Source organism: Homarus americanus, unplaced genomic scaffold (assembly GCF_018991925.1).
Source record: "Homarus americanus isolate GMGI-L3 unplaced genomic scaffold, GMGI_Hamer_2.0 scaffold50564, whole genome shotgun sequence".
In the NCBI taxonomy this organism is placed as follows: Eukaryota; Metazoa; Arthropoda; class Malacostraca; order Decapoda; family Nephropidae; genus Homarus; species Homarus americanus.
Window position 1 is genome coordinate 1447876 of NW_024715014.1, and position 11915 is coordinate 1459790.

Below are 11915 nucleotides of genomic sequence, written 5' to 3' on the forward strand. Positions count from 1 at the left end.
CTAACTTGCATGTTATTGACGTTATGGTGAAGTTATTTCAATATATAGCTATTGCAATCAATACTTTAGACAATATTATGCTAAGACTTCTATTGACGTTTCCTTATTTATGTCGGGGAAGGGGTCCAAGGTGCCCCGGTTAGGTCATTTGCGTGTTGTCCAAAAGGTAAAATTCATCGACATGGCATATCAGGACAAGACGGGAGGCGTGTACATGGAAGTCAGGGTTAAACAAAGGTGATACAACAAAGGTACCTAAGTTATCCAACCAGGATCGAACTCGTAGCAATTGTTTTAAATTCGATGAATTTAGATTAAGGCGCGAAATAGGTAAATATTGGTTTGGAAATAGAGTAGTTGGATGGATTATGAGCGACAGGGGTTGGGTGTAAATGGAACTGCCCAGTATGGGCCAATAGGCCCACTGCAGTTTCCTCCATTCTTGTGTTCTTATGTTATCCCATATGAAAGAGTTTAAAGTAACGAACACATTGTCCCGAACCTCTGAAACAACACTTCCAAACTCTGTCCTCATCAGTGTCTCAAACTGTTCGTCAACTATAAAGAAACTTTGAGTTTTGTTCTTAATTTATTTAACTCAGTTTATTAATTGAATAAAACAAAACACATAATGAGATAAAACACAACTATATTAAATCGTCATAATCGTTAACAAGTGACAAATGAATTTATTATTTTTAAATCAACGCTTTCGAAGACGTCCACCAGGCAGCACTACCAACACTGGCCACCACCACCAAAACAACGTAATAAACAAACTATATAACATTATCCATATACTCTTGAGTGTTGCACTAATGTGTTATACAGACTGTAGGTAAACTCACTAGGAGGAGACGACAAGTAACACTTACGTCAACAACTTGGTGTTTCATGTACATCGTGTGCTGAAAAAATATGCATATTTACGATTATGTTATATAAATAAAGTCAAGTAACACTTACGACTTCAATTAATATTTGTAGTGTTTCCTCTGCGCTTCAGACAGTCTTTTAGCCTTCGAGGAACACTGTCAGCAAGGTTTTGCAAGTTAGCCCAGGTATCCTGGATGGCTGCCTCTAGCTTCGGGATTGATGATGTGTCAGCGTCGCGCAGACGACGCTTTACAATGGACCACAAATTTTCTATTGGGTTAAGATCTGGGCTACTGACAGGCCGGTCATTAAAGAAAGGTACCTCACAGTCTTTGAGCCACTGTATGACACTTTTAGCAGTGTGGCATGGGGCACCGTCCTGCATGAAAAGGCTTGCCTTAGCTTTATCAAATGATTCAGGTAAGAAATCACTGAGCAGTTCAAGATAGTTGTACTAATTCATCATATGGTTCTTAGGGAGGATTACTAGTTCACCAACACCATAATACGTAAAGGAAGCCCAAACCATAAGTGAGGCAAGGTGCTTAACAGTCTTTACAGTGTACTGTGGGAGGTGCGCGTCTGAGTGGGCGGCCGGTACACCCTCCCACCACTACTCCCAGTCACAGAAAACGTAGCCTCATCCGACCACAAGACACTTCTCCATGTCTCTAAATCCCACACTTCATATTTCTTGCAAAATTTCACTCTATTTTCCTTCTGTCTCTTCGTCAACAGAGGTTTACGGCGGGCACGAAAGCTCTTATATCCCAGTCGTGACTCAGAAGACGGGGGTTTCTCTCTCACTTCACGTGCTGTGAGTGAGGGATTGGACCAAACTTGTCGAGAAATAACCTTAAGTGTCCGTGGAAACAATAATTTAGGCCTACCAGACTTAGGTAATGGAGCTGGTAACTCGTCCTCTCCAAGGTCTCGGAAACGTTTGACTAGAGTTTGAACAACTCGTAATGCCACACCAGTCTGAGCCGAAATTTCTCTCAGTACATGGTTCGCTTTGTACAATGCAATCACTGCTGCAATATCGTCTCTTGTAGTAACCCTCCTGGACATCTGTGATGGCCACTATGTCGGGTTAATGCACCTTAATCTAGACAAAACACGGCCACATGGCGCGGGAACCCGCACAATAAATCCTCCCCTCACAGTTGCCAGAGGCGCACTGACTCCAAGCGTGACGTGTGCTCAGTTGCCATGTCACCACTTCCCAGTAAACCAAGCGTTTTGACATCTCGCATCCCAGGACAGCCTTCACAACATATGATCTTATTTTTGCGAGAACTTAGTTCGTCGGCCCTATCGCGATTTAATATTCCGCGCAGACCAGTATACGTGTGTATTAGGAAGGACGAACTAAATGATATGGTAGACTCCACAAATTGTGTAAAGCCATTCAGTACATGAAAATACGAGACCCTACTGCGGAAAGTTATTTTAAAATTACTATTTAATTAAAAAAAATGGAGTAGTCTGTGTGGATATTCTCGTAAAAGTGTTACACGAAGAATTATAAATGATCACAATGTTACAGGTCTGCTCACCACCTTACATGTAATAAATTTAAAAATATCTAAACCATCTTAAATGTAATGGCCAAAACACTATCCCAACTCTATTATCCGTGGTAACCGAATCAACACAGACGGGTTTGATAGCCTAAACAAGTAAACTACTTTACCTCGAGTTATTTTAGTGGAGATTCCTGGGACGCGTAGAGATATATGGTAGATTACATTCTGAAGGTTTTGAGTCTTGATACACACACATGAAATAACTTAATTTGTTATACTAATTCGTTGCTAGGAGACGCTAAAACACCTGCCCGAGGTTGGATGCGTCCGGCGTGCCTCTCTCCAGGCGTCTTGTTGCTGAGTGATTGTTTGTCTCTGAGGCCTGAGCACGTCATCACCGCCCGGCGTCTGCTTCATGTGAAATGGCGGGAATAATTATCTTCTAAATTATAAATAATAATTGGTTTTATTCGATAAACTTATTATCAAATTACGTAATGAGTTTTTCATAACATTTGGCATTCACACAAAGTGTCGTTAGAAGGTACAAATTTCCACTTCCGGCCAGTTTATCATATCCTGGTGATTTGGTAACTAGTTTAGTCGATTTGCTCATTGAAATAACTAGACTTATAAGATTACATGCTAAATATTTTTATAATTAGCATAGAGAATTATTTACAGAAACATGTACTGTACTGAACATATATAACGACACTATTAGCGAGAAAAGTAATGACTAGTCTGTGTACGAGAACAGATTTAATTAATACATTTATAAGAGATGAGAGTTGCGTCTAACTACGACTGTCATTAATGTTGTTACAACCAGTTAACGGCAGTTTTACTTCAGTGACACAGAGGAGAATAAGTTTTGTTAGCTGTACAGTGATAAATACAGTGAAGATGATCATGTGTTATTACATGATCTGCTATTAGATTCTTCATAACTGTATCATTTAACTGTATATTAGATGGAACCACCAGCTATCAAACATTACGAAACGTTATTGTTGACATTTTATCTAATGGCGTCTATTCTGGGCTCCACTTTTAATGTTATTATACAAGACAGTTTAGTGAGAGTATATGCTCTCTGAGTGGCCATGAAAACACGCTCTCTGAGTGGCTACAAGACCGCTAATCCAGGAAATGGGAAGGTGACGTGTTTGGTGGCATTAAAAGGGTACAGTGTATCGATAAAGTTACACACACACACACACTTCTGGCGGACAAGTCAAAACAAGCCTCACTCTTACTAGTACTAACATTCCAATTAAGCAAGACCAATAACAATCCTTAACACATAAAATGATCACTTTAATTCAAAACAAATTTAAATCCTAACTTGGAAAACAAAAACTACTGAGCCTATAGATCCGTTTAAAAGTGACAGCACATACAAAATAGTCAAGAAAACGCATTGAACATAAACACCAAAGTTAACCTAATACACAATAATAATAATGCTGTATTATATCATCAATTACAATTTACGTTGGCATTCATACAGGCTTATAAATCCCACTACATTAGACAGCATCTACTCTACACAGTGCCTGCCATATACTGTACACCCGTTCAGCTTATGACCAAACTCTCGCTCTACCTTAAGGAAAACGAAGAGTTATGTGACCAACTAATGTAAAAATTTTATGAACGAGACAATATGTCAAAAGTTTCAATCTTGAATATATTATGTGATCGCAGTTGACAGAGTATTATGAGAAAACTTTGAGCAAATTACTCTTATTTTGGGGAGGAATGACTAGCTTAGTTTAATATTATTATTATTATTATTATTATTATTATTATTATTATTATTATTATTATTATTATTATTATTTCCAGGTAGAGACAACATATACTATATAAACCTACTCAAGTCTTCAACATTTTGTACAACTTGTATTTCTTTCCTCCACATTGGCGCCATTTTTCCTCCCACGTCACTGAACCTAAGACAAACGAGATGTCTCAAAGCCGTCTGTGATATATGAACGAAGAGATTATCGAACAAGAGATTTTACTCGCTAGACTCGGCCCCTTCAGACTCGCGACGACAGCGCCTTTAGCGGGGAAGAGCGTCACCGAAATGTAAACAAATCAGTCACTTGCGGTTTTGTGTGGCGATGATTTGTCGACTTTGGGTAAATTATGACCTTGTTTGTTTCTTTTCAAAGGATGAAAAATGGGAGAGAACGTGTTTGTTTTTGTTTGTTTTTATATATTTGGGTTATGAACGCTGACAGTCATGATTCATAAGTAATTTTGGAGTCCGGTCTGTTATTGCGATCGATGTCCATATTTGGCAACAATCATGAAAGTTCATCTCTCTCTCTCTCTCTCTCTCTCTCTCTCTCTCTCTCAGTCATCCCAGATATATATAGTTATCTAACTTTTCAAATTGGAAAGTAAAGACGGCCAAATGCAGTGTCGGCCAGGCTGCCTCTTTAAGTACCGACGACTTACTATACAATAAGCTGCATCTACACTCTCCCATGTACACTCTTGGTGAGAAATGGTAGTCCAGGCGTATGTGTATCAATTGCCTGCGATAAAACCACTTGGAAATTGAAAGTTGAGAGTCCCATAAATCTCGCGGCATTTTAGTAACGGTTCGGAATACAACACAGTGAATACTAAACCTTCGGTAGCTACACAGAGAGGCGGTATTACCTCCAGTACACCCGACCGCCTTAACCTTCATCCAGAACTACGTTGAGTAGGGGCGCCCGGAACGCAAACTAATGACCCTTAAGACAGGAGGTGAAAGCTATATACCCTCCGCCACCGCACACTCTCCCACCCCCCCCATCCCACCTCCGTAAAGTAGTGCCCTTTGGTTTAATATCATGAATATATTCCTCGGCTGTAAATAACTCACCTGTAAATTAAACGGATGTAAATTAGACTTATGGACGTGCAGCAGAGGTAACATAGGTATTAGAGTCTCCATTGGAACTCACACAATGTACCACTGTGTTTCTAACTGTCCTCTTGTATTGCTTCATTTACATACACAGAATTTCAAACATCACTTGAGATGGTCCTGATATTGTGGCTGTCTGGAGCTCGTGTGTGTGTGTACTGTGTTAATCCTCAAGGACAGACGAGAGTCGTATTACCTACCTAAGTGCTACTGTCTCTCTCTGTAAGATTTCTTCACTGTGAATTACTTGATGTCTCAATTTTACAGTCAACTATAAAGTCCACCCACCTCTCCCGTAAACCATGAACCCCCGAGAGATTCAGACTCATGAACCCGAAGCAATAGACTGTTACATTATTCTGTCCACAAATGCTTCGGATTCACGAGTCTGAATCTCAGGGTTCGTGGTTCAGGGTTAGAGACGAACGAACGAACTTTTGTTGTTGACTGTACATTCTATATCATTCTTTTAGCGTCCTTCTGGATATATTACTACCATCATTCTTATCATTCTTATATCCATCATCATCATCATCATCATCATTAGTTTGTTTCTATCGTTCATTATCAAAGTTGGAACATAGAGGACAGAAAACAAAAGGACTTATCGACTACAGATGAGGGTCCCTGTGTGTGTGTTCAGACTCATAATACCTTTAAATTTCCTCCTCTTGCTCCTTCTCCTTGTCCTCATTTTACTCCTCCTTATTTTCTTCCTTCTCCCTTTCCACCTCTTTCTCCTGGTCCTTATCCTCCTTCTTCTCCTTCTCCATTATTGTTCTCATCGCTACCTCGCGTCATCTTACCTCCTACCTCCTACCTCTTCCTCCACCTTCTCTTCTTCCTTCTCCTCTTCTTCCCCCTCCCCCTCCCCCTCCTCCTCCCCCACCAGCATCACCACCCCAGCCTCACACCACACTAATCTCAACACAGGGACCAAAGACTCAAAAAATCTTACGTCCATTTTTCACACCTTCACCAAAGATGAAAGAGACGACATCCGCTTACAGTCGAGTCACATTGCAGTTATCACACCATTTTTCCAGTGATGTATCGTTGTTATTTATAAAAGAGAATTCGGTATGCACTAAGTCACCCACGTGTTCATGAGAAATGGTTAATATAAGTGAGTTTGATAGCCAGGAACCAGCTTTTAACCCCTTGAGTATGATTATTTAAACCTTTTAGTGCGACGGTTTAAACCCTTGATTATGAGGAGTTAAACCCTCGAGTTTGATGATTAAAACCTTGAGTACGATGACTTAAAACACTCTACTCCTTCCTCAAGACGTAATGACCCAAAAGAATGCAATTAAAATCTAATGGCATTTAATCTGGAGGTTAACGACACTCTGGAAGGTCAGAACCGCACCGTAAACACATTTCATTCAGGGGACGTAAACCATTATAACGGTTCGTTAATTCTTTTCAAGTCTATTAAAAAATCAGGAATATAAGGCATTTTTCTCCAATAGCTGTTTTTGTCGTTTCTGTTTTTGTTTTTTGCGTCTGGTTAGTGTGCTAGTGGTCTAGTGGATACAGCGCTAGCTTTCTTTTCCGGGGATTAGGGGTTCGATTCCAGGGCGTTCCCAGGTCACCCAGTTGAAAATGGGTACCTAAGTTACTACTTGGGGAAGTGAGGACACCTTTAAGCTTTCTCCTCCTCTTCTTCTTCGTTTTCCTCCTCCTCTTCAACCAATCTCTTCCCCCGTCTCTTCATCCTCCTTTTCCTCCTCCTTTTCATTATCCTCTTTTTCCTCCTTCTCCTACTAAGCGTTCCACATAAATAAAGTTGCAGGGGGTGGGATGCCTGCTGTCTGGTTCGTACGCGGCAGGAATTCAAGCGAGAATCTAACGTCTGGCATGATTTCTGCTAGGATGGTCGCTGGGCCCAGATCAGAGGCGATACATTTTTTTTTTTAACGGGAATTAACCCACCCGAGCACTGGTCACTGACCCACATCAGGTCCAGGGGGTGAAAATATAATAATAATAATAATAATAATAATAATAATAATAATAATAATAATAATAATAATAATAATAATAATAATAATAATAATAATAATAATAATAATAATAATAATAATAATAATAATAATAATAATAATAATAATAATAATAATAATAATAATAATAATAATAATAATAATATTAATGATAATAATAATAATAATGAATACAAAAGATAAAAAAAACTAATAATACTAATAATACTAATTGTAAGAGATACAATTGAGACCCTGCAACTGTGTGTAAATGAGGCAGAAAGTCAGATCAGCAACCTGGGACTTGGAAAAAAATTGTGATGCCATATGGCAGCAGGGTCTACCATTAGACAATTATTGTGCATAAGTAAAATAAGGAATTGTCTTTGAAGAATTTACCAGTAGGAGATGACTGTCTGGTGACCTGACCTATCTATCACCTGTTGGTCCAGTGTACCAGCTGAGACACTTTATGTATTGTTAATAGTCTCCAAGACAAGTAATCTGTAACACACATAAAGGATCTGGGAGAAAAAATGTAAATCTAGTTCACCAAAAAAATTCGTAATCATTCTGGAATAATTTAATTAATTTTAAAATCTTGATAGTTCGTTACCTGTAATTTTTCGATAGTAATTATTGCCGCTTTTGTTATTGCAGGTGTGCTTAAATAATAATCAAACACGTCAATATCTAATTCTAAGAAAAATATTTCTTTCGACCAAAAACAAAACAAAAAAATTTACGGTTTTCAAAAAAAAAAATAACAAATTTGGTTCTATTCAAAATTTCGTCACAGGTTTTCCTGAACACGTTGATTGACGATTTGGGGTCAAAAAGTTGTAATTTTGGTAATAACATGCCATAACCCTAATGACTAATGATTCACTACATGTAACTTTTCTCTTATTCATAATAATTAATGACGTAAACATCAATTTGCATACAGGAGCCAACCTCTTAATCTTCAACTTGGTATAATTGTAATAAAAACGTTAAAATGACCTCTATTCATATTTTTACATGAACTTCAAAGTTACTTCTAACACGACCAAGTTTTATACGTATGAAAAACCAACAGAAACCTCTCTTCTTTACGACACACGAACACACAGCAACACTGACTGGTAAAGAAAGATTTTGAGTCGACATTATATAGATATTCTGTAGTAGGGAAGGAAGGATGGTTGCTGTCCCTCCTCCCCCACTACTTAACACACATGACGTATCGCCCAACTATCGTGTACATGAAATATGACCCGAGGCAAGAGAGTGTATTTACCTATCAAACTCCCAAGAGCATTAATCCTATGCATGAATAATGAACGAGAGAAAGCTGCAACCACAAGCAGAAATTAATAGGAGGAAATTCTTATACATTACTCTTTCATATCATTAGTCATGCACAGTTGATAAGGTAAGGAGGAAGCTGCTTGTAGGTTATGAAGACAGAATCTATCTTGAGTTCTACATTACGATTTAACTCCACGAGCTTAAATTATAAAGGGGATGCGACTTTCACTCTCGTTATCCTGGACGGTAGAGGTGAAAGTCAAACGCACCTGAGTCTGACGGCGCAATTAATGAAGACGTGGCTCCAACAGGTAATTTTTTGGGGGGGAGATACTAAAAGAATAATTGTATTTGGTAATTATTTGGCTGGACTTTATGATATTATACTTTATTATGCTGTAAGTTAAGTCTTATTAAAACAGTGAGTGATGAAGACAGGTGCTTCTTGGGATACGCTAAGGTGAGGTTGGATATCTAGGTGGAGAGGATATGGTCAATTATGCCCAAAACCTACCTAACCTACCCATAGTCTCAATGGGTTTAAACAGCTAATGGTTAAGGGTTTAGCCTATTAAAACTGGAGTCCGTTTAAGTGCAACCAATTGTCTGTAAGTCTTCATCTCAATCAGTATTTTTTCACTAAATAAAAGAAAAAAATAAATAAAAGTTATTCCATTCAATAATAAATATTAACCGTATGTTAATATATAATAATAATAATAAACACAAGTATTAAATCATGTTTATTACCACTACTGATAATATAATATAAAGTATTACAAAAATATATGTTGTATAATATTAACACCATAATCATTCGTTATTTGTTAATATTTATTATATGAATTAAACATTTACTTTCATTATAAATCTCAAATGAACGTGAGTAATGGTTAAATATATACGGGTTATGTACATTATTTCTCTATAACACAACAGTTTTATTTGGTTCCTTTTAATACTGCTAATTGTTTGTTTTTCTATATGTTAAAGTGTAATTAAATTTAGAATTACAGAGAAAATAGATATTTAAACTCTCTCTCTCTCTCTCTCTCTCTCTCTCTCTCTCTCTCTCTCTCTCTCTCTCTCTCTCTCCCTCTTCATCCTCCTCCTCCCATATCTCCCTCTCTCCCCAGCCTCCTCCCTTTCCCACATCACCCCCTCTCTTCTTCTTCCTCCCCTTCACTCTCCAGTCTTCCTCCTCCCCTCCCCCTCCTCTTCCCCCCTCCCCTTCCCACAACCACCATTTCTCTTTGTTGTCATGTGCGTCAAATTACAAAAGGTAGACAGATGTTTTATGACAGACAAAACAAACGCTTCACCGTCTCTCTGTCTTTCATCCCGTTGTGAAATATATAAAATGAAAATGGAATAAATTACATAGTCTCCCCACAACAAAGTGATTCGCAGAGCCTTTGGAAAATAGAAATTGAAATGCCAAATTCTTTTCTGTGAACTTTGGATGAATTGTTCAGAGGAGAAATTTAGTGAAAGGGAATTCCAAAGACGTTACTAATGATGATAATGCATTGTGGAATGAATAAGGAATGAGCTTGGAATGACCTTAGAATAACCTTGGAATAACTTAGTACATTTGGGTCATTATTTTTCTTAGTTACAAAAATGGCTGATAATTCCAAAGGTAATAGTGAAGAAATTCTAAATATATTGATTTTATTCATTAAACCACAGCGGTATAAACTTCCTATAAGTATCACCCATTAAACCAAGGTAATATTTCCTTTACACCGTTCCCTCAGTTGTCTTAATTAGAAATAGGACCCACAGGTAACAGTGTGTGGGATGAGGAACAGAGACACACAGGTAAGCTGAGAGTTAGTGTAGGAGAGGCAGGTAATTAGCAGTACCTTATAGTCTTAATTACTGTTACCTGTTAGTCGTCCTTTGAGTCTTTAATTTCAAAGGGTATTCGTAATGTAACTCTCTCTCTCTCTCTCTCTCTCTCTCTCTCTCTCTCTCTCTCTCTCTCTCTCTCTCTCTCCCAAGAAGCTGAAAACCGACTATCATGAAGCGTTCTTCAAGTATGCAAATGAGGGACTTATGGCTGACGATGCCGACGTAGTGGAGAAGGAAAGGGTGAGAGGGGGGAGAAGGAGGGGGAGAGAAGGAGGGGGAGGAGGGGTTTAAGGAGAAGAAATAAGAGGTAAAAGAGGGCAAGGGGGGCTTAGAGGAGGAGAGTTTAGGAGGAAGAGAAGTAGAAGGAAGATTCAGGACGAAGAGGAAGAGAACGATTAAAACGGAAGAATCTTTACCTGAACTATGTGACTTTTGTAATATCTCGACTATAAACAAACAAACAGATGAACATCGTAGAGTCAATTGACGTTCTTTATTATTTTCACTTCGGTATTTTTAGGTATTAAATTATATTCCAGGTTTTAATACGTCATAAGTTTCGTATAAATTTTAAACTTTTCTCGTATATTTGTATTGATTTTTGGGGGCATAAAGTTTATAAACAGCATAAACAAAGGAACATCGGGAAGAGATATTATGTCATTTATCGTGGGAGTATAGATGGCGAAACAAATGAGCATCGATGAAGAGAAAAATGGCCTCCTCTGGGTCCTCATTCGACGCAAATTTTCATCTAAATATATCCTAGACATCAGGTGATTGATGGTGATTGTTTCCTGTTACAAGATCCATCGGGGGAACTATCTATCATATCACTATCATCATAATCATTCTGGTCCTCATGTTCAAGGTCAGGTCATCACGGTCATGGCCACTGTGTCGTCATCATCAGGGGTACATTTCCCTCATTACGTCATCGCCTTAAACATCTTCATCGTTATTAACTTTAATCACTATTATTCCTATCATTATTATGTATCATTCTCATCATTATCTTCAGTCTGTCCTCGGATTCTTGACTCTCTCTCTCTCTCTCTCTCTCTCTCTCTCTCTCTCTCTCTCTCTCTCTCCCTCTCTCTTTCTCTCTCTCTCTCTGAATTTCACATCGAGTCTTGAGAGGGTGAGGAGGAGGCGGTGAGAGAGATAATGAGACACCTACACTGAGATGGTACAGGTATCACTGCCAATTGAATCAGGTCAACAGGTTCTTGGGTTGTCTTTATGTACGTAAGTCCTTATGTGTGTGTGTGTGTGTGTGTGTATGTATGTGTGTAGGTAGAGAGGGAGGAAGGGGGAGAAGGGAGGGAGAGACAAAGGGAGAGGGAGTAAAGAGAAGGGAGAAAGGGAGGGAGGAAAGTTGAAAAGTTAGTGTTCATTCAGTTCACAGCCACACACACACACACACACACACACACACAC

At 38.5% G+C, this 11915-nt stretch overlaps 1 protein-coding gene across 1 annotated transcript in view; it reads left to right on the forward strand.

Annotated features, from left to right (window-relative positions):
* Positions 1-11915, forward strand: part of LOC121880100 (G-protein coupled receptor dmsr-1-like) — a 40123-nt gene that overhangs the window by 18711 nt on the left and 9497 nt on the right. The window lies entirely within an intron of this gene.